Consider the following 24,085-nt stretch of genomic DNA (forward strand, 5'->3'; position numbering starts at 1 on the left):
CCAACCACGCTCCACAATGGGTTTTATGTGACCACCCTATACATACTTGTTATGTGACTGTATGTCCCACCTTGTTCCTACTCCCTGAAAACAGAACTTCACCGCATAATATACTCCAAGCTCACCCTAATCCCGTATGACATCGTTCTCTCCTCTGAGGGCTTATTCGTTTGCACGCCACTCTTCGCGCGATACGTGAAGGGCGTAGAATACGTCATTCGCAATGTGTCACGTGCCCGTCTTTTTGAATTTCCGGCCACTCGTCAGCTCGTTAACGGTACAAGCGATGAAGCCCCCTGATTTGTCGGAAACGGGAACCATATGCCTTTTTATGACACTTATGCAGTGCCATAAGTGTCATAAAAACACATCATCTTCCTTACGTTACGTTAATTGTACGTACGTTACGTTAATTGTCACAAAAGGGCGTACACCACGCACTTCCCAGTCCAGACTTGTGCGTAACGCGTTACTAGTAATTGCGTTACTTGTAATCAATTACCTTTTTGAGCAATGTTTCGAGTAATCAGTTACTTTACTGTCAAAGTAATTTTTCGAGTAATCAATTAGTTTTCTGAGTAATCGATTACTCAGTAATTGATTACTTTTCCGGCAGAGATTAACTTATCTTTCAGATGCTCTGCCCGAAGTCAAGCCCCTCGTACCGTCAGCCTTTGTTAGGCCGTTACTATAGCAAGCGAAGGTCATTGTAATGATGTTCTGAAATTTATGGGTCACTCTCCTTAATCTCTTCCTACACCAGTGTGGTGGTACCTGAAGCTTTGGAGGTTGAGGAAGTCATGGGGAAGTTCCACGCAATGCTCTTCCACAACCGGGTCAACGTCTTCCCGGGCGATAAATACAGTATACGTACAGCTTGGGACAAAAGTTTGCGGAACACCGGGGTGTCGCGTTTCTCTATTGGAGCGATCTGTAATTGGAGGTTTCTCGTAAGAACTCAATTGGATTGGAGGTTTCTCGTAAGAACTCAAGCGACACTCTCACAGGAAAGTGCAGCGGACATTAGTTACTGAGATGTGAATAAAATAGCCAGGTCCTCATTCGATCTCTTCCTGATAGCAACAGGGGGGCCACTCCGTTGAATAAATATGCAAGTGCCATGTCCCGTAAACCTTTGTCTCAAGCTGTACAGATCCTACACGTTTTTCTTTTTCGTGTTACTTCAGCTGTGAAGCTGTTTAACCTTTTTTTTTTCTCTCTCTTTTTTGAGGCACACAGAGACGGGTATATTTTGCGTGAATGCAAAGTAACGACCGGAGTAACGCGTTACTTTTCTACTCATTACTCAATTACATTTGGAGTCGAGTAATTGGTAACGGTAATCAATTACTTTATCCGTAGAAGTAACGGTAACGGTAATCAATTACTTTTTTCGAGTAACGGGCACAAGTCTGCTTCCCACACATCAGGGTGTACGCCTCCCATTTTCAACAAGTCATGAGAGAAAGTGATGTCATTCGGAATGGCTGACGAAGAACGTGTTATGTGGTGAAGTTCCGCTTGAAGAGCGCACTCTTAAAACAGAACTTCAACGCCTAACACGCTCCTAGCCAACCATAATCCCGAATGACATCTGTATCTGCCCTGATTTGTTGAAGACGGGAGGAGTACGCCTTTTTTGTGACACTTACGCAGTACATAATTGTCACAAAAAAGATGTACGCGGTTTTCAACAAATCAGGGGACAGAACGATGTCATTCGAGATGATGGTTGGCTAGGAATGTGCTATGCGGTGAAGTTCTATTTTAAGAGTGTGTGATATGCCTTCAGCGTGTTATACACTCTAAAAACTGAAATTCACTAGCACGCTCTGCGCCAACCAGCATGAATGATAGGGTTATCGCTTCTGCTTCGAGGGTAGAGGGGGGCGTACGCCTTTTTGTGTCAATTATCATGTATCCAAACTGACACAAAAAGGCGTACACCCCATTCTCTCTTCGAATCAGAAGCGATAACCCTGTCATGCCTAACTCTCACCCAGAACCCTAACTGTGTCGTCAGACATATGACGGCACAGCTTCCTTAGAAGTCTGCCCAGGACGCACATTCCCGCAGGACGTCAGTCGTGACGTTGCTCACCTCTGTGAGGTCGACAACGGCGAACCCTTTCACCAGCACCACAACCACCTCAGTTTTTAGAGTGTACGGTGAAGTTCTGGGGGGGGGGGGGGGGTATATATTTGTTACAGGAAATGGAAAAAAAAAAACGGGGGAAAGGCCAGCCAAACGGGACGTCAGCTGAAGTTCCGGTTGAAGTACGGGACAGGAGTGCAGCGAACTGTCCCGTCTTTCTTTACTTCGCCCTTGTCATTATGCGCGTTGTGTATCATGCTTCATCTGAAACTCTGCCGGAAAATCCAGGGAAAACCTCACACAGCCGGTGGTAGAATTCGAACATCCCAGACTTCAGCACGACCACGGCGACCAACGAGCAGATCAGAGTATATACAGTTACTTCCCATCGTATATAATAAACCATCTGGCTCGCCTGTACAACCGTGTTTTTAACGTCGTATAACCAGTTCCCAGATGAAGCGATATGTTTCAACGTCCCTCAACATCAACATCAGGAGGGCGAATACCTATAGGACGCTATACTCGTTCAGCTTGTATTCAATGCGCAAGCGAAGATACAGCTATAAATCCGGCCGTCGCCCAGAGCATCGCACCGGTCGGTAAACCACCACTTGCGCTGCTCTGCACGTGCGTTCTAAGCGACTTTCTTCTCACATAAATCATCCGCCTGCCAGTATAATACCAGCGGGATGATAGTGTTCGGGAGGCGCAACGATCGGAGGCGAGAGGGTTTTAATTAACTAAAATCTCCTGCACCCAAAATGCGCCTTCGTATAATGCGTCGGTTGTTATTTGGCGAACAGCATGTTGCGCATGCAGGAACAGCGGGTGGTATATACGCGAGAATTGTTAACGTCCACGGACGTCCGACGAATATTAAATCTCCACGTGAAGCCAGGTTCGGTAAGAGAGTGCACCGTCAGCGTCACAGCCACTTCCTTAGTGATTGGTTGATGGCGCGCTATTCTAGGGCGGTACGTAGTCGTCACCACCGTGACGTTGCCCACATACGTGAGGCCGACAACGGCAAGCCCTATCACCACCACCACCACCACCACCACCCTACGCCTGCCGATTGGTTAATGGGCACCGGCTGTGCTGTCTGGGTGTTTTTCCTGGGTTTTGGTCAGGCGCTGTGAGACGAATGTCGGCACAGGTCCTTGTGAAGTCGGCGCAGGACGCGCGAACCCCCCCCCCCCCCCACACACACACACACCGCGATAGTGGTGACGTTCCCCACCTGAGCGTGGCCGACTACGGCAAGCAGTTCTAAATCGGAAATAAATCGGAAACAGAAAGGAAAACAATGGATGTGCAAGAGAAAAATGTGGCGAGGGGGGTTCCATCAACATTACTGCCGGCAACTCCAACTCAAAGAGCATCCTAAGAATGAATAAAAATAGCATACGAACAGTAGTAAAAAGGTAATGTTATAAATAATGCGATAATCATAAAAAGGATAATATGATAAATAAAACATAAGCGAAGAATGATATTCGTGAGTAGAGACTTTGATCACTTGCAGGTATCCGAAAACAAACAAACAACAACTTTATTCAGATGGTAATAACTTTGGGAGGTTTCATCGCCGCCTCTATATACCCCATTGCTGGCGGTAATTTGTGTGAAAGCATTACGATAAGCCTCACAGTTTAGCACCGAAGTCCTATTTCATCCTGAGAGGTTTACTAGAAATAAACAAAAACCAGAATCTGCCGCTTTACGCTAAGGACCTATCTTCAGGTATTAACCCTAACTCAGACTCAAAACGGATGGGCCATCGCCGTGAACTGCGTAACACGATGGATCACATGGCACCGTGCATAAGACGGCACGAAAATGGATGTCACAGAGCTGTGGATGGGGCGGCGCTCTGCTTGAAGTGGCCACAAGCGTGCAGACCAACGACCGGCGTGTCAGCAAAGAATAAAAATAGAAACGATAAAGCCAAAATAAAAGCGAGACGCCTTCATTAGTCATCTCGTCAGAGCAGGACCATCATCAGTCAGAAGCATTCTAAAGAAGCCCTCTGTCAACGACAAGACCTGTCAAGAATCTACGTACTTCGAAAGAAAGGAGCAAAAAAAAAGAAACCTCAAATGAAAAACTTGCGATAAAAGTATCACTTGGGCATCCGATGAGACGATAGAGGAGCAGTAGAAGATTGCGGTGACCGGAAGAAGGGAACAAAATCGGCTTAGAAATACCTTTGGCGAGACGGTTGACCGTGCTGGTCGAAGCAGAAGGGACAGATTGGAGAAAGCGGCTGAACGTGACGTGCATGGCAACGCAAGAAGAGGATGCGACGCGCTGAATCACGCGGGTTCAATTTATACCCGTCTTTCGCGGATAGGAATGCATTTCGAATGAATATCACATGTTAAAAGAACGTGGACGGTACTCGGAACACGTATCCATCTTTTTTCTCACCGGGTGATATGAACCTTCAGAAACACGCCAAATATTTCCTGGCCTGCTGCATCGCCGTGTGCAATATAAGAAAAAAAGGGCGTGAAAAGGTGGTAACTTTTATAGTTACCACCTAGGTCAACATGGCGTCTGATAAAGGGTGTAAAAAGGTGGCAAAAGAAATTATCATATATCCAAATTTCTACGAAAAGGCGTCCCCCTCGCACACCGAATCAGAAGCGGTAACCTTATCATTCTTGGCAATGGTTGGCGAACAACGTGCTATGCGTTCCGTTTTGAGAGTGAGGTACCAGGTAGAACCAGCACCAGTGGCTCAGTGGTTAGCGTGCTGGCCACGTCACATCGAGAGTGGGAGGTACCCGGGTTCGAATCCCGGTGCCGGCTGTGCTGTCTGGAGTTTTTCCTGGCTTTTCCTCAGACGCTGTCAGGCACATGTCGGCACAGTTCCCTTAGAAGTCGGCCCAGGACGCACATTCCCCCAGGGCGTCAGTCGTGACGACAACGGCGAGCCCTTTTCACCACCGCCACCGGTAGCATGTAGAACTTTGCAATCGTAAGGGACAGCGCACGCGACAACTATTACCTCCTACAAAGTGTAACTGCTCCACCATCTTTTCTAACAACAAATAAATCATGACTATCCCAAGAGGTGATCCTCCCCTTGAGAACAGTACGCTACCCCATTCATTACACGCGAAATACGAGATGTGAAATATGAAAATGAAGTTATGTGCAAGTATAACTCTTGAACTCCCCTCCACTGGCTGCGCATCGCTACGTCACACAAAAGGAAGAGAGAAACACATAAAAGATGCGCCAATGGTCCTTGAGATGCAGGGGAGGACCCTACAGCGTCTGGAGCAAACCGGTAGCCAAGAGGAACTCCAAGAACATCAGAAGACCTCGACGGTGTTGCACATGGCTAGGACATGGGCCCAGAATTGCAGCCAGGTGAGAGAGTCTGTCGGCTAGCACCACTCAGCTGAGCAGAGAGTTTTGCCGCCTCACCGGTTCGTAGAGCTTACATTCTATTAGGACGTGCTCAATGTTCGCTACGACGCCACATTTGGAGCACAAGCTGCTGTCACAGTATCCGATTCGGTACTTGAATTGGGGAGTGAAGGCTACATTCAGATGAAGCCTGTGCAGGAGGGACGTAAAATAGCGTGGTAAACGGTCAGGAACCGAGAAGGACATAGTTGGATCCACCGAATACATGAGAGACCTGTCAGTGATGTCCCGATTCCACTGCTGGCGAGCTAGTGGCTGAATGAGCTCATTCAGAAGTCATCTCCTGTGTCCTCTTGATAATACCGTTGGTACATTGGGCAGCCGTTGCCGCTCTGTCGGCCTCTTCGTTTCCGCTCAAACCACAGTGACCTGGGACCCACTGCAGGGATATTGATGACCGTTATCGCCTAGACGCTGAATTTGATGGAGTATATCTGTGACAACTGGGGCGAGCGATCCACGTATTCCCATGTTGGCTATACATTGAAGAGCAGCCTTTGAATCTGAGTAGATGACCCAGGCCCGCGGATCGTCACAGGACGTCTTACGTAGAAACAACAGGATAGCATATAGCTAAGCCGACGTTGATGATGTGCGGTGTGAGAGACGGTACCATGTGACACACCGTCAGTTAAAATAACAAATACAGACGATGAACATTCATGACTGGCGGATCCGTCAGTGAAAACTGCAGTGTGGTCAGAATATCGACTGTGCATCATATCCGCTGCAAGCTGTTTCAGAACTGATGTATGCTCTTGGTTTCGTTTGACGTTAAGACCAGGAATTGACAATGCGATCGATGGTACTGGAAGCGACCACACTGTTAAAAAAGACCGTAAATTTACGGAACGGCGCCCACGGAACCAGAGCTTCTCTTTTTCATTGCTGCTCCAATTCCGTAGCGGCACATGAACCGTTGCTATCCCGTCGTCTTTTCCAGGAATGAGTAGAGCAATATCGCTGAAAATGAAATATTTTGTTCACGATTATACTAGCAGAAATATGGAAGACGATACATGCATTCAGCGAAGCACATATTTACAGTTTTTAAACGATCCAACACTGATATCGCGATATTCGGGCGTAACTTTTTGCTCGGATGAATGTGGCAGGCTCAAGGACGCCGGCGTCTCGCCGTCAGCGAGTGCGCAGCGCGGAGCAATACAGCATTGTCACCTGAGCCGCTAACTGGAAGCCCGCGAAATTCTTTCCTCGTAGACGCATGAGACGCTCCGTGAAGTTTTAAGTGTTTAGAAGTGCATCTAGTGTTTGGTCTTTGGCCGACAGTACCCCCGCAAAGCAAAGGTGAGTTGAAACTCTGTTTCGTTGTTCCACTACTATAAGCACCACTTGTATGCATGGTTGAAAAAATTGTTTCGTTGCAGACGCGTTTCAGCAACGGTGTGCAACAGCAGGAGAGTAGTGTCTGTGTGTGTCACTGTGTGTGGATCATGAGTAGAAACGTAAAGAGTTGCCTAACCTACAGGCATTCAAGGGGAGGCTACTGAAATAATTTGTGTTTTGCTGTGATCTCGCACTAAAAATTGATATGTGTTGTGACTCTATTTTCCCCCTTGGAGCTGGAGTAAACAGAATTCCTCTGTTGTGCAAGGTTCACCTGAAGGTGTCCCAATCTCCAAAGTGGATATCATTCCGATATGGCCTGTTATACTTTCCATTGAAATCTGTTGCATTTGCACTATAGGAAGGCCTCCTGTCTGCAAAATTGCAATCCTCTACAGTTTACAATTCATCAAAGATGTCACATTTCACAGTCTTTCCAGACAAATGTACCTTTACTAGTCAAAGCGGCGTCAAAATTTTCACCAGTAACAGTTTCCTGCTCGCACAGCTGAAGGCTGTACATAAATGGATCCCTTTTTTGCACTCTCTTGGTAGGTGATATACGGGTGCACTTTGTTCCTGCAGAAATTTTAATCTCGTCGAGCTCTTTTCGACCATCTGCTATCACATGAAGATTTTGCAAGTGGTGTTCTTTGCACCATAGAGGGACTAATGCTGCTTCTAAGAACTATAGAACCAATTCCTCCAGGTGTCATCCTGACGAAATGCCAACACATTCAACACAAAAAGTATTGTCTCAAAAGTTTTGCTCTCTGACTTCTTGCAGCCAGCAGTGTGGACAGTGAGGAAGCACATATTGCACGCTGAAAACATCACCTCATTACAGATGCATCGTGCACTGTGAGTTGACAGTCCCTTCTTGTGTGCTGCGACAGTCACTATTCATGGGACTCAACATACAACAGGACACTATCTTGTGGTCTCCAGAGACGAGTACAACCTATGCTATGGGAAACTGGTACACATCTTTGTGGAAACTGGCCCGGAGGTGATGCCAATTTTTCTTTTTCGCATAACGCCATCAACCTTCCTACTAGACCTCATGCTATACCATCTTGAATCTCAGGTACAAGTGAATATTGTTGTGTGGGACCCTCAGAATAAATGGACAGTCATCCATATTCAGCTTATGAAGTAATAAACTCTATTGTTGTCTCCCTCAGAATATCACTGCTGAACCATGATTATGGAGGTATATATAGTCTGTTTAACCAAATTTTTGCAAAATATATACGATACTTCTGGTTTCGCTTACTAACTTCTAGTTTTCTGACACAGAAAGTTCCATATGAGAGGTACATATATTTCCCTATGTGTGCTACAGTGATTGCTATATATGTGTGTGGTTTTCAAAGCTTGCTCAATGCTGCTGCTTTTTCTCTTTGTTTTTTTACTAGACGTTTCTGAAGATCAGGAGTAGAGATCACAAAATGAAAAACCTGGTGTCAGTAACATGTCTTGAGGAGCTAATCAGAGTTACTGTGGGTCATCGAATTTGTCAGGAAGGCGACATACAGGTATGCCACTTTTGTTATAACGTTTATAATGCTCGTATGAGCTTCAGTTGCATTGTTGTTCTAAAAATCTTTGTAACACCAGTTATTTGTTTCTAGGTGTATTTAGTGGATGAGTTATCACTTCGCTGTATGGTTGCTGGTGCTGAGAAATGCCTCGATGACATTTTCATTGTTAAAAATGGACTATGGAAACAAGGTATAGTGCATACATCTCCAGATGCCACTTTGCCCTCTTGCTTGGGGCTTTAAGTGCCATTTTTTGTTTTGCTTTCCTGTTTAGATCAGTCAACATGTGTGAGTGCACCTTCACCAATCCCACAAATGCCTCTGCTCTCACGAATTTATTACCCTTGGGAGAGCCTCAGCAACACAGTACTTGATGCATTGGAAGCAGACAATGTTCTGTTTCCCTTTCAACGACACGAAGTGGCACACATGGCAGCGTCATGGCCCTGCATATCCATTGAAGGTGGGAGGCACTCCTGATATTTATTCACAGGTATATTTGCTGTTTGCATGGCTTACCTGGATAGAGTACAGCAGATATAAAAAACATGTTGTGACATGCATTGAAATGTTGTAGGAGAGCATGTCACATACTGGTGAAATATAGCATTTTGAAACTCACGTGATGTAGTAGAGTAACAAAAAACTGGTTTGGAAGTTTAGATATTGCTCTAGCTTAGATTATCTGCGGGCCTGTCTCGCAAGAACCCTCCTTATATTATACTACATATTTACTCGGCTGGTACGATACATACTGCAGTAAATACAGCAGGCGATGTAACACATACTTATAGCAGAGGCCATATCAACTGCTAACCTTTCAGAGACATTCATATGCTTCACATATGGTGGTGTCTCTGCCATGCTGAACTATGCTCATAAGCATGTTGCACGGATGAAAAAAAAATCCTATCTATGTGCTCAGAAATTTGTTGTGCCACTTGCAGTGGTGGACGTGTAGTGTTCTTCATAAACTTATTTGGAATAGTTGGTAGAGAAATGGAGTGTTTGTCCTGATCATTACACCATGTGAAACTAAGGATATTTCATGCAATTATTTTGAATACTCATAAGGAAATTTTATTAATTGATTGTGATTTTAGGCACCTGGTTGGTATCATTGAGAACGAAGGGAGCCAGCAGGCATAAAAAAATCAAGAGGGTTACATACATAAATGCGTGAGGCAGTGAGGGCAGCAGATGAATATAGCAAGAAGTGGGAACATGTAAGTTGTAAATGTTTCCTACGAGCATATTACATTTCTTTATTCATCAAATAATTTAATTTGTTGTGGAAGTATTATGACTAAGGAGGCTCAGTAATACTTTCTTTTCTTTTCAGCTCATGTGATGCATAGCGGTCAAATGTTCCGCCACCAAAGTCATGCACAAGTTATTTGTAGTCTTTCCAGTAATTTCCAAAATAAAGGGTTATTATTGAAAAGCTATCCTCTCTGGACACACAAAACATGAGAATTGAACAATTAACAATGAAACAAAATCTCTGGACATCTCTAATTGATCATAAGGACTGTAAAGGAAAACAACAGGAAACCAGCTAGCATCATGGTCGACAGCATTTATCCCTGTTTTAAAGCGGAATCATCGTTTCATTACTGCACAGGGCCCCGTCATTATAATTAGTGAATTGCTGCCGTAATGAAGAGGCACATCACGAGTACAGTTTCCTATACTTACTGATATATAGCAGTACCTTGCCCAAACGACACTTCGGTGATGATGTACTATTTACTGAGTGGTAGCCGTTGGCAGTTCACAACAGACTCAACACCGTTTTTCTCAGTTACGGGTGCATTCCTGTACATTCGCCGTCTACCATCAGAGCCGTAACGGAAGACTACGGGGACCTGGCTGGCATCAACGGATAGCAGCATTCGTTCCTGTTTTGAAACGGAATATTTTCTTACAGTGCACGGAGGCATCGCGGACACCACTGATCTTGCAGAAAACGGGGGAACCTTAGGTTTCACTTCCATGAAGCAGTTGTATGCGTTACTTTGCTTCCGGCGACAAACTTTTGCTATTAGTGGATGGCGGCGGTGGTGAGCTCTGAGGCGCAAGTAATGGCGAACGGTCTCCCTCTGCCGTAAGACTTCTTTTCTAAGAGTGTGTTCCACTCTGTGATCACCTTCGTTAGGAGTTTTGTGGAACAAATATCGTTTCAGAATTCCTGGGGTAGCGAGACCTCGCCACCCTGAACGAGCTATAGTGGCGGCGCAATGTAGAGTTGAGCCAACAACGCCATATTTTCCTTTTTAAACCAACCAACCGTTTCCTTCGGGATGCGCGAATTTCCCGAGAGAAAAAAAAATGTTTGCAAGAACGCGCGCAATGGCGGCGATCTCTTCCAGCTTCTCCTGGCGTGTGGTGACGTCAGATCAGCGGAACACCTTCTATTGGCTGCTAAGGATCGTCTGCTAGCGACGCGAGACGGGCGGTGCGAAAAACAACTGCAAAAGAAAGAAAGAAAAGAGAGGGCGCGTATGCATGTCGTGATAGGAAGGCAGGCGAGGGAAGTAGCTTTTCTGACCCCCGAGATTGATAGATCTCTTGCGCACAGTTGTGCGCGCTGCACTGGTATCCCCTTTGTGTGTGTGAATATGCATCCCCGGGCTTGCAATCCTAATTTGTGCTCTTTAAAGAGCCTCTCCGGACTCGGAAAACATTGTTTATTTTATTTAGTCCATGAAAAGAAGGTGCCTCAAGGATTCTATACGTGAAATTTCAATCCCGTTTACGAACGCTGTGCATTTCAGTAAATTTTTGAAGATCTGCTGAGCCTCCACAAGTTTCGATGGCGCGAGGAGCGGGTCACGTACTGCTTATATGTTCGTTTGGGCGTGTGTGGCGCTGCACGGTAGAAGCCTGCTGGAAGCCTGTCAACAACAACAAATACATGAAGTGACGATGAATGCGGAAATATGTCATTTCGTACGTGGCTCTCTATCTCAGGGTGGAGCCACAGTCGATTACTCTCCGTGTGATTTTCGTCGCGTTCAGTCTAGTTTAGGTGAAAAAAAGAAAAATAAAGAAGAAAGTGCAGTTGCTCACGTTCATCTGTTTCCCACAGTTTCAGGACTGTATAGGGTATGGCCGCCACCACCACCAGCTCGGGTGCTTCATCGCAGTTCTTTTTTGTATGTATACCTTCTTTTTCGCATGTATGGCGTCTAGACAGAAAGCGATACGCTTATTCCTGATGTTTTTCTTCTTTGTGCGAGACATATCGTTCTTTTTTTCCCTCTCTCGTATTTTCCATCCGATATCCCTTCATGACAAAAAAGTAAAATAAAAAAGAGTGGATAACGACTGCAGCCGGACCACGCAGGAATATGAAACAGCATACGTGCGTAATCAGGAATTCGAAAAAAGATCGTAAAATGACTCGTAAAATATGCGCCACGGAGTATGACAGCAGAGCTATTTTATCGCTCCTGCTCATGTGGCCAGACCCATTCCCCAAGACCCAACTGTAAAAATGTACAACACATATCCCACATCTGAAAAGCAATTCGCTCCATCTTTCGCCATTGTGTCAAAGCGCGTTTAAATGAGAAAGTTCAATCGTCGTTGGTGGTAAACTTTTAGCGAAACTCGTTTTGAACTGCCACAATTTTTTTTATGGAAAGCCCTTTAATATTAGTCTGGTGAAAGAGTTTATTATTATTATTTGCATTGCTACTGCAGTGGTTACACGTGTTCAACACGCCACAAAAACGGTCTAGCAATCACGTGGTGGCGTCTCCCGGCACGTGGCAGGTCACGTGGTCCTACCAAGCTATGGACATACGTGCACCATGCTCACCATATGCACGGTGTTAAAAACATCACGTCATCGTGCCAAAAACAAAAAGGGACTTACAGCTACCTATATACTACCACAAAACGGTTTCGAGTTCGTTTTTAGGACGAATTGTCTGGGCCGTGACTAGAGCCGTAGCGAGGAAAGTTTGCGCCCAGGGCAGAGTGAATCTGAAGCCCCGGCCCACTGCCATCAGAAGCCCTGTGAACAAAGACATGAAAACGCTTATGTGCACTGCCGAGATTTTAAATTCAAAATTTCTTCGTTCCCGCTTTATATACCAGTTCGGCGCCCTCTCTCGGCAGGGCGCCCGGGGCGGCTGCCCCTCTCGCCCCCGAACCCCGTCGCTACGGCTCTGGCCGTGACATTCCTAGATGAACGAACTGCTTCATTGACAAGACAGATTAGTCGACATTTGAGTAACCTATTTCATCAATGAGCAAACAAATCAAACGGAGCAGCTACAATGAGAAGTGTGAACGCGTGAAAAAAAAAAAGAAAGACAGACAGAGAGAGAAAAGATGGTAACAATGAACAGAACTTTATCCCCAGTGAAGTTCGAAAACAAGAACTGAAATAGGACTTGACATGTAACGAAAGCGAAATAGCAAACGCCAAAAAAAAAAAAATCTTCGGTAGAAAACCCTGGGGTCAAAAGGCGCAGCGCAAACATCATAACACAATGTGGCCCGTGAATATTCTCCAAGTCCAAGCGCGCCTGGGCAAACTTGGCTCTCCACATTGCACGTATAGACCTTCTGCAAGTGTAAGGCAATGGCCCTACCCACTCTGGTAGAAAGGCATTTGCGCTTTCGCGCCTGGGCGTGTCCCAGAGAGAGAGCAACTGAAAAGAAAGCAATTTCCTACCATAGCGCTTGGGGCTATTGCTTGCGCGCTTCTGTAGCTTCTCCTTCTTCGGAGCCGTTCACTGTTTTTCGACCTCCATCTCTGCGCGAAGAAGCGTATATAGACTCCAAGGAAAAGATGGACGGCGTCGGAGGCGTTCCGAGCTCCGAAACGCCCGACCAAAGTTGGTTTACGGGGAAAACATTTTTGGAATTTTGTTTTGGCTCGTTTAGTACACCTTGGCTCATTCTTTGGAAACGGTTTCGCGGCAAGAACTGCGTAAATATACTTGCAAATGCTTTCGCGTCATGCTCCGCATACAGCACGCGCTCCAAAGTGCAGTACGTGGTTCGTTTAACGGCAGTTCCATTGGCGATGCATGGCTGCGGCTGTCCCTACGAAACGGGACAGTCTACAAGCATGGGTACCCATTGGGGTGTCCTCTTTCTCAGCCCCCCGCCTCCCAAAAAAAGAAAGAGGCGACAGTACAAACCGTTCTCACTAAATACAGTTTACGGAATTGCAACAATGCAGAGCTCCACCACCATTCATAATTTAATTGTTGTTGCTGCTCCCCACAGCCGTAACCACTCCTCATCATTTTACCGACCTTTCGGCAGCAACAGCAAGTTCAAATGTCGACAATAATCTGAATACACGTTGATGGACGCGCGAGGTAGCATCAAGGTAAAAACCTTTAATAGGCTATTTTAAAAAGATGCGCGCGCTACCAAGCGCGCGGCGCAAAGCAGCATGGGAACTTTGAGGGACACTGCTCTGTCGTCTGCTTCGGTTATGGTTTACTCCGGCTGCTGCTACTGCTGCGCACACCGGGAATGTTGTTGTTCTTCCTCTACCTCCGCCTCTGGTAGTCTCATAATGTTGGAACTCTTTAAGTTCCCATGAGCCCTTGCGTTTCGCAGGTGGCGCTTGGTTCTCTAGAAGGGTCCATTGCGTCTCGAGGTGCACGAGGATACGCTCGCAAAGCGACAGGACTATGAGGTATACATGGCCCTACCTTGCGCAAAACTCACTCATGAGCATGTTCGCTCGTGCTCAGTGTGACGAATGAGTTGAGCGTGAATGAACAAACGCAGAGCTGAGGTGACCGTTAACGAACGGCTCCAGGTTATTGCTGCGCTATGCAGATCCGCCTGACGGGTACCACTAAGTGAACACCTCGCCCACTATCGTGCTGACCATCACTGAGCACGCCCTCCTACGCTGTGCTGCATAACGGCCGAGATCCTGTTTACGGCTAGCTTTGCGCAAAATCATCAGAGGCGCATAGAATCTGAAAGTTCTTCTAGGACCCTGGAGCAATCAAGCATCCCAATGTTTTGCCACAGACGTCTTAAGCATGGTGCGTTTTTCTTGCGTAAAAGCTGAGTTTTCCCGCCCAGCGCGAAGTTTTGTACGTCGCAGCTTCTCGTAGCGCGTGATTCATTTCATCAGAGCAGGTTTGATATTTCAGTCAGCAGTCAGCTCACAGACGTCCACAGCAACCAATCACGGCGCAGCAAGTCACTTCTGGTTCCGGTGCAACATCCTACTTCCTTTTTAGCAGTGGCCGCAGTTACGAAAAAGCTGCAGAAGGACATCTCCAACTCCAAGTGCTCCCAGTTTTCCCTCTTGAGGGTCCATTTTACCAAATGCAAATCAATTACAAAGGAACACACACAAAGACAACCATATCAGGAAGGAACAGGAAGGAGAGGTATACGAGAGGATAACGTTACCAACACTTCGTAAAGCACATACGCCAAACCCGTTATGCACGCAGCAGCGGGATTTGCGCCCCATGCAGAGTTTTACGCAGCGCGATATATTCACAGAAACACGCACCATGCGGTCCTGCCTTTAATAAGATTCCTGACGGACACGGGTTGGGTTTCTCGACTTTGACTGCGTTGACTGCGGCTCTTTCTGACTGTGGCTCTTTGACTGTGACATCAACAATCCCGGTGACGCATGTATTACAGTGCTGCAGTCACAGGAGCTGAGCAGGAGTGAGCAAACGGTGAGCTGAGCTGGAGGTGGGTGAGCATAACTGAGCAGGAGTCAAAAGACAAGGAACATCTTCCCCTCGACAACTCTATGTCACAACACATGTCGAGTCCAGAACAACGACTAACAAAAAACCTCACCTCTAAGGTACCTTCTGGCACGATATCTAAAGCAGAAGACGCGTCATACGAGAAACCTGACTTTTTTTTTGTTTTTTGCTAGAACACACGGATCAAGGACATGAATAACCGTTTCAATTTCTGTTCGGGCATAAGGAACTGCCGTTCACATCGCAACGGGTCGGGCGACGTGCTACCATACCATGTGCGCAGGGAGCAGATGCATCAACAAACTTCGTTATCCGCCCCTCGAACGAATAACCATATTTTTGACGCGGTTGTCTTCCGTGTTTACGCCTTCGAAAGTGACAGGGTAGTACAGGATTTGTCCAAGAGAGACTCCCATGAGGGTATGGGACGAATGGGCCGAGGTACTTGTTGCATCGGAATTTGTCGAGAGCAGCATTTCCCGTGGCAAACCGGTACGTCCCACGCCAAGTCATTTACAGCTTGACGGATGAGCTCTCAAGACGATTTCGATGGTCCTTATGCATTCGTGTGGGTCACTTTAGCTAGCAGAGATGGAGTCTTTCCAGGGCCGCACGTTGGCGCAGCCCAATTTCATGCAGGAAATGAAGGTGAACGCGTATTTTCCCCAGCAGTTTCGATACAATTGCGCTGCCTAAAGGGCGTGCGGTATTGCCTGCTCTTGGCGAAATTTCTTTACCATAACAGTACCAGGGTGTCTACTAAACTGTAGCCTTCAAATTTGCTTACTTTTCCAGGATTTCACTGACTATTTCAAGCGAATTCCCTAACCAAAACAAAAGGGAACTTGGTGCCTAGCTGCTGCGGCTTTTGATACAGATCCCTACTGAAACAGATCATTTATTGCGAACTTAATAAGACTGCCCTATACTCTTCTGCCTCTGAGCTTGTCGTCGTATTGCCGAACTGAGACTCGCGTCAACACTGCTTTGCGGCCTGGCCGCTCAACCACTTATCAGCAATGGCGATTCACTGCGCATCGCGACGGCACTTGTCTGCGATTTTCTCTGACTTCAGCAGCCTTCTTGGCAAATTCCTTGACAATCTCCTGACTTTTCAAGTGGCATCAACATTCCCCGATAATTCCCTGGCGGCCCACGAACGAGAACGGTCCTGTTTGCGTTCGCCTATGGGCAAGGTTACAGCAAGCCCTCTCAATTTGAGAGTGCTGCTTTGTCCTGGTGCCAACTCGTCGTTGCAGCTCTTCTTCGTCTTTTTATGTATTAAGAGAGGTCAGCCAATACTTGGCTTGCTACTCTTTAAAAACTTTCACAAAAAAAAATCAGGAAAATGGAAATCCGCGGAAGCACATGTGTCACACGTCCCGCAGGTTTGCGGGCCTTGAGATATTGTAGCAGATAGCCTGCCACCTTGCGGCATTTTTCGTCTGTAGACCATGCACCTAGAATCTTTGCAATGGTAAGTGGTTCCAGCTCGTCAGATCATCGAAGCGCTTATAAACTTCCTTACAGACACAGGACTGGGCTGTCGTCCTTAACCGTTTCGTTACTTTGAGTTAGCAGCTAGCAAACCATGAATGAAGAGTTGCAGGTCCCCTATTTTGTGACCTGCCTCTCTGACTCTTATTATTCTTTTTATTCCCCTCCTTCCCGTCCACGTGAAATGTGGTTTTGTCGCTTATGCGGCGTCTACGGCTCAACGTCGCTTTCACCCCCGTGTTCCGCGTTAAGCTGGGCTACACTAACAAGGCGCTGTGCCCAATTTGCCACAGCTACGATTTCTCATGTCATCGAGGACTGCGACCGGTACACGTGTGAGCGCCGGGTGTTTCGATGCCAACTTAAGCTCCTTGACCAACCATTCAGCTTGTCCAAAGTACTTGGCCCACGGAGCTCCCCTGCGCATCAGTGCCGGGCTCTTCGCTCCCGTTTTCCTTTCGTGCAAGCCACTGGCCTCCTCGAAGGGCTCCAAACAGAACTCAGACCTGTCTTCGCTTCTCGCTCACAATTAATGCATCCTCTCATATTAACCTCTGTGAAGTAGGGTAGGGTCCTGTGGCTACCACGAGGAAACATCCCATGTCATCATCACTTTTCCATCATTTATTGTTGTTGTCGTTGTTGTTCTGTGGGGCGGAAATTTGGCAACTGCTTCGACGGCACTCTGATGGCATCGTTCTTCTCCTTCTTAAGATTTTTGGTCCTGGCATCGTTCATGCCAGGGTTCAACACCATGCGGCGGCACACATTAGTGAGTAGATCGGAATGCTTTTACGGTAGCGTTTATGAAAACATGATAAGCCTTATCTGCTGATAAGCCGCTGCTGATCCCTGATTTGATGGTTTCTTTTACTATATCGTTTCGTAGAGCGATTGCGGTCTGCTAAGATTCCGCTTTCTTGTGCACTACCTAAACGGTTCCCTACTTCCCATCCCATCGTCATTGATGTAGTTGTTGTTGTGCTAATTTGATTGATGCTGTTCATTACATAATCCACTCCACTGTATTACCAGTTCAGTAAAAAATAAAAATAAATAGCTGTTTATCGATGTGTCCTAGTCCGACGTGTCCAAATACAGTCCCTTGAAAACTCCTCCGCGTCCAGCTCGGACGTCAGAGGAGTTACGGTTATTCCCATTGGACACTTGTAACCACGTGACATCTCCCGCGCTGCCTCATTGGCGGAGACACCTGCAGCGATGTCAGAGCGGAATCAGTTCCGGTATTCGCGGGGCCCAATTTTCTGCGCGATTACTATTCCCCCATTTACTGTAAAATTTGTAATGTGCGTTCACATCGTTGTAAATACAGTGAACCCTCGATAATATGACCCCCGATAATCTGATATACGCGCTTTACGACCATACTCTTGGGGGACAATGCTGTGAAACCTCTGCAAATCCCCCCGTTAATATGACAATTCCGCATTATGACCAAAATTTTCGGGAACGACCATGGTCATAATAACGAGGGTTCACTGTAATTGTCTTTCACATTTACCCGGTACAACGTGGGACGAAGCGTTCGCGAGACCTTTAAATTCCATTCCCATCTTCTCACATTTCGGCAGCACGCTACCGACAACCTGTCGTACAGGGTGTAAGGAACGCATTCCGAACAACGGTAGCGGCGCCGCAACAACAGCCCCGCACAAAAGTTCCGGCGAAGGCCTCGCGATACAAAAGAGCCATTCGTTGGCTCACACGTATCGGGTTCGCCACAGCTCACTGGATCGGAAAGTGGCCGCCTCCGCGCAGCCGAAAGTTAGCCAAGCAGGCAAGTGCAAGCATCAATTACGTTGGAATGAGTGCATTGTCCCCTTCTCTCTAATGAAGGACGGCTCGTTTACAGGTTTCCGTGGCCCCAACTGTCGCAATAGCTAATAAAACGAGGAGGTTCTTTCGGTTGTCCGCTTCACGTATGCCGTGCATAGCGGGCGTTGCGTGTTTGAGACGCAGCGCCGTCGGTGGCCATCGCGGGGCGGGCGGCGTGGGCCTGTTCGTCTCCTTCTTGCTTGCGGTTCCTGCATCTTTGTATGGTCTTCATGCACGTACCTGCTGGAAACCGTTCGAATTCAGTTATTCACGCGTATCTGAGTACAGACTGAAGGAAGCGTACGGGGGGGGGGGGGGGGGATGTTTACCAAAAAATAAAAACAGAAAAGTGATCACAGCCAGGCAGTGATTTATTGATTTTTAGTGATTTAGTTATTTATCCAGATGTGGTTTATCCAGACCCCCTAACACCCCCAAATTTTCAGTGACACCCCCCCCCCTAACTTTTTCAGCTGTGTACCCCCTACAGGAGGTGCCCCTGCGATTTCAGCTTTACACACATGTCGGTAATGATATGTTAAGGTGTAACGACGTAACTATAATAATGACCCCCCCCCCCCCCAATTTTTTCTAACGCCCCTCCGTGCTTGGGATTCTGGATAAACCACAGCAAGCCAGGCAAAGAGCCGGCTTGCTATTCCGTAAAAAAAGAAAAAAAAGAAGGAAAGACAGAAACAAAGAGCAAAAATGGAAGAAAAGTGAGTACAACAACGTGACAATGTCACAGGCTGTTCATGAATCCTGAGCAGTGGCTTATCTAGAGCTATCTGCGCCCATGGCAACATGGTTAACATGATGTCCTTGGGGATGCGTTTTCGTGTGGTCCGCACTAGGTTTCACACTACAACCTCTCTAATGGCGAGTGCTTTAGATCATTTATGAATGTGCCAGGTTGAGTGCCCGACCTGGCACATTAACACCCGACCACATAATGGCGTCCCTGTTCACTTGGCGCCCATGGCACCTGTCCGCACCTGCCACACCCTAGATACGCCACGGATCCTGAGGCACTGAGAAAACGGAGGTGAGCGGTGGTGAAAGTCCACTGGTTGGAGAGCAGGACGGGGCCAAGGAGGGTGGCCAAAGAAAAGTCCTTACAGCTAATTTCAAGTAGACGGCGTCGGAGGGCGTTTCGATTATGGATATGGTGTGGGCAATACAGGAGATAGTGGGGGATATCAGCTACCACGCAGCCGGTAGTGCAGTTGGGGGAACTTAACCGGCCCACTTTCAAGAGAAGTCAAGGGGGGGGGGGGGGGGGTTCGGGCAACATTGAGTCGTAGGGTGCGTTTTTTTATTCTACCCGGGTAACTCGGAGGTAACCCTTACTGGGCGAAAAATCGAGGGTGACGGAAGTGACGTCATAACTTACCGGCGAAAATTCAACTCTCATCGCTCGAGGGTTACTCTGGGTACCTACTCTCACTGACCCCGCTCAGCAGGTGGGTAGCAGAGGGCTATGACGTCACACGACGTCAAGTGAGAGTCCCGCGTCTTTTAACTTTCGGATTCCGAGCATATTCCGGTGGCTTTAGCACGACTGTTGTTTCGTTGGGTGCATGCCTTTTTCTTCCTTCGTCATCATCTTCCCCTTCGTCAAATGCGTCAAGCAGCACAAGTGCCGCAACTTCTACAATCATGTCCTCGTCAAAAACATCGTCTGCCTCTGCCACCATGTTCGCTGAGACGGGCGTAATGGGCGACAATTTCTAAACGGGGTACCTACCCACAGGTCACGTGACATCTCACTCGGGTCACGTGGTGCGTAACCCGGGGATTACCCGGGTAGAATAAAAAAAAAAACGCACCCGTAGACGGTGGAGAAGGGATTCTTCTATGGGAAACACCTGTACACTGTTAAAACAGAACTTCGCCACATAGCACGCCCCTGACCAACCACCATACCGAATGATATCATTCTGCGTCATGATTTGTTCAAAACAAGGGGGAGGCGCCTATCTGGGACAAGATAATCTGTCCCAGATAGGCGCCTCCTCTCATTTTCACCAAATCAATACCCAGAATGATATCATTCGGAATGACGGTTGGCTAGGAGCGTGCTATGCGGTGAAGTTCTGTTTTAACAGTGTAGTACAATAATCGATCGCTTAAACGACGTGACGTAACGATTAAGAGTCCGCCAATCACGACCGCGGCTTTCGCCGGTCGTGGCCATGGAGACGGGAGACGGGCCTTCATCGTCCGCATGGGAGGCCGCTGGTAGCCAAAGAAAGCCTGTGCTTGAAATCGTCTGCAGCGATTGGCTGACATCCCGACTCGATATGTCTACGTGCGAAGGAGTGAGAGGAGGCACTAAGCGGGCCTTCTGTATCCAGGTGGCGCTTGCAGAGGTCACCTACTTACGTACGTGAACCAACGGGAACGGCCGGGACAGAATCGTAGATTGTGTCCCTGTAGTTCTAATAGTAATAATTGTAAATGTACTCTCAATTATTATTATTATTATTACAACACAATCTACGATCGGGGTAAGCAGAGTGCTCCATTTTGTGCAGAAGGCGAAATTAAAGAACCTATTGGGTACAAGGTTCTCCACGCCAACGTATTCCTATATTTCGAGAGTGCATAGGTGTAAGTAATTATTACGCGATTTTTCTTTCTCTCCTTTTTTTTTTTTTGTCTCTCTTTCTTTTTCATGTTACACACGCCTGGGCCAGAATAACTAATGTCACTACAACTCACGACACACACGTAATAGTAATTATACCAAACTCTGAAGTCACGAAAAGCTCCAGTCGAACAACAACGACAACGAATACATGATGACGATGTCACGGGGAGGTTTAAGCTGCCCTACCCGAACCCATCGCCTGTGGTTCCGCCAGTAGAGCATGTATGCTTGTGCCATTGTATCCGTAGGAAAAAACCTCCACGACGAAAGTGTTTTTGCTTTTCACCATACGTACAGACGTTTTGAGGAACGTTATGTCATTCACAGTAGTCCAATTAACAACAGCAGTTAAAGGCACAGCAATGCAAGGGTTGACACACTTCGACGCCATTTTGGGTTCACTGCATGATCTCAATTGTGGCTTCCCCTAAAGGACGTCGGCACTATAATGCTTGCGAATGGCCGCGCGCACCATAGAGGCACGCGGTTTTACCCGTATTCTTATCAGCGCGGATTTCAAAGTGCGGCGTCTACCGCAAACAAGAATGTCGTGCGGATATCCACGCGAATCCACGCACACCTCTGGCTGAGTTCTGCTCATGTGGAGAAGAAATGATCTCAGCAAAATTCACTTTCAACGCCATCACGTTGCAATGTTGTCCTCAGGCGTGAATGCACCTTTGTTTTTGTTTTTGCTTATCGAAACCTGGGTACTTCACCGCACACAGACTGATCACTGCTTTCCCCGGGCATGTCCGACGCATAATCCCGACGCATCTGCGCTCCCCCAAAGAATTCATACTCGCGTATCTTGCGAGCAAGTGCCGCTCATATTTCCGACTAATGTTACATGGACCAGAAAAACACTATACTTACGTAGCATCCATCTGAACCGTCTGAATCAGCTATATAAGGGACGAAGCCGAGGGTATTATGCTCAGGTATCAGCCCTAGGCTGAGAACGAAACAGGTTTGCCAGTTCGCCGTTGGATTATTTATCCCTTTATAATGGGAGTGTGGGGCCCAGAAACCCGAAGCTCAGTGACGGTGATAGCAGCCCTTACCCAGTAATTACCAACTTACTGGGCTACTATTTGGTAATGCACTATGAAACGCACATATTTCAGACATTTGCTCGGTCGGCTATGCATGCGGTTCATCAAAGTTAGAAGAAAAAATGCTTGGACTGATTATTGATATAAAATTTAGGTAAGATTTTAAATAAAATTTTATATACGGTATACTTGAATTCACGTAAATCTGGACCGAACTCAGGAGCCTTCATTAAACAACAGCAAGAACAGCAAATAAATCCTGACTATGACACGGGGTGATTCACCACTGGATAGTGGATAGCGGTACACTACCCCATTACAGGCTGAACATTGGATGTGAGATATGACAATGAAGTTATGTGCAAGTATAGATCCCGACAAAAGTTTACGGAACACCAGAGCGACGTATTTCTTGATCTCAGGACACCCTAGCGCGAACGGGAGTGGACACACTTACGGAGAGGTGCGTCGAGTACCCGCTCACCTGTTTGTAAGTCTATCTGCTCCTGTTTGCAGCAACCGTGTCGCTCAGATGACTATATACACCACTCCAGTGTTCCGTAAACTTTTGTCGGGACCTGTACAGCAATTGAATGGTAATTGTACACTCTAAAAACAGAGCTTCACCGCATAGCATGCTGTGCGCCAACCATTGCCACGAATGATAGGGTTATCGTCCCTGATTTGAGGAGAGAGGGGGCGTACGCCTTTTTGTGGCAATTTGGATATATGGTAATTGTCACAAAAAAGGCGTACGCCTCCCTCTCTCCTCGAATCAAAAGAGATAACCCTATCATTCGCGGCAATGGTTGGCGCACAGCATGCTATGCGGTGAAGTTCTGTTTCTAGAGTGTAATGGTGCTGTGATGTTACACGCAAGGTTTGTCTGCGCTGTGCGGCGACATGCTGCACGTGCCGCAGGGTAGGACTGCGGATAATTTGGACCACATGGGGTTCTTTTGACGTGCGCCGGAAATCTCCGACACACGGTGTTGGAAGCAATGTTTACCTCCCCTACATTGCTACCGCTCTCGGCCGGGATCGAACTGCTATCTTAAGCTCAACCCTCCCTCTTGGCTGCGCTACGCCGCAAAAAGGAGGATGAAGCGAAAAAGAAAAAAGAACAAAAACAGATGAAAGAAGCACCAATGGTGATTGAAATACAGAGATATGACTCTACAGCGTCCGGAGCAAACCGGTAGACAAGAGGAACTCCAAGAACATCAGAAGACATCGACGGTGTTGTACGTGGCTGTGACATATGGGCCAAGAATACAGCCAGGTTGAATGTCTGTCGGCTATAGCAGTACTCAACTGAGCAGAGAGTTGTCGCCTGTCCGTTTCGTAGAGCTCACACTCTGTTAGGACGTGCTCAATGTTCGCTACGACGCCACATTTGGAGCATAGGCTGCTATCACAGTATCTGATCCGGCACTTGAATTGAGGAGTGAAGGCTACATTGAGACGAAGCCTGTGCATGAGGGACGTACCCAGCGTAAAAACAGCGTTGTAAACGGTCTGTAACTGAGAAAGACAAAGTTGGATCCACCGAATACATGAGAGACCTGTCAGTGATATCCCTACTCCACTGCTGTCGAGCTAGTGGCTGGATGAGCGCAATCAGAAAGTGATCTCCTGTCTCCTCTTGACAACGCTATTGGTATAACCGTCCGAGACTGTTGGGAATTAAGGAAGCAATGTTTGTGCCTTGGGATTTTTTGGATGTCAACCATATCATCAACATCGACGGCCCGACTGAACAGAATATCTTTTGGCGTGATGAAGATCCTGTGTCCTTCACCAAGATCAAGAAACGCCAGGTCCCTCTCCCCTTTTGTACGCATTTTCTTCATTTCCTTTTCTCTTTAACGGTGCGTTTTTTCACAGAC

General features: G+C 47.1%; 1 protein-coding gene and 1 long non-coding RNA gene across 4 annotated transcripts in view; one reads left to right on the forward strand and one right to left on the reverse strand.

Annotated features, from left to right (window-relative positions):
* LOC135400732 (protein prickle-like) overlaps positions 1-24,085 on the reverse strand; it is a 239,828-nt gene that overhangs the window by 61,091 nt on the left and 154,652 nt on the right. Inside the window, exon 1 of one of the 3 annotated variants that reach the window (XM_064632607.1) lies at positions 4,306-4,380. The exons of the other annotated variants lie outside the window; for them this stretch is intronic. The gene's annotated coding sequence lies outside the window, so the exon portion shown is untranslated. Of the gene's footprint in view, positions 1-4,305; positions 4,381-24,085 lie in introns of those variants that run through there. 3 annotated transcript variants of the gene reach the window in all.
* On the forward strand, positions 8,350-8,949 carry LOC135399741 (uncharacterized). Its single transcript, XR_010424404.1, has 3 exons — positions 8,350-8,424; positions 8,521-8,620; positions 8,705-8,949. It is a non-coding gene; the product is annotated as an uncharacterized LOC135399741 (long non-coding RNA).

This window comes from Ornithodoros turicata, chromosome 7 (genome assembly GCF_037126465.1).
Source record: "Ornithodoros turicata isolate Travis chromosome 7, ASM3712646v1, whole genome shotgun sequence".
NCBI classification, from domain to species: domain Eukaryota; kingdom Metazoa; phylum Arthropoda; class Arachnida; order Ixodida; family Argasidae; genus Ornithodoros; species Ornithodoros turicata.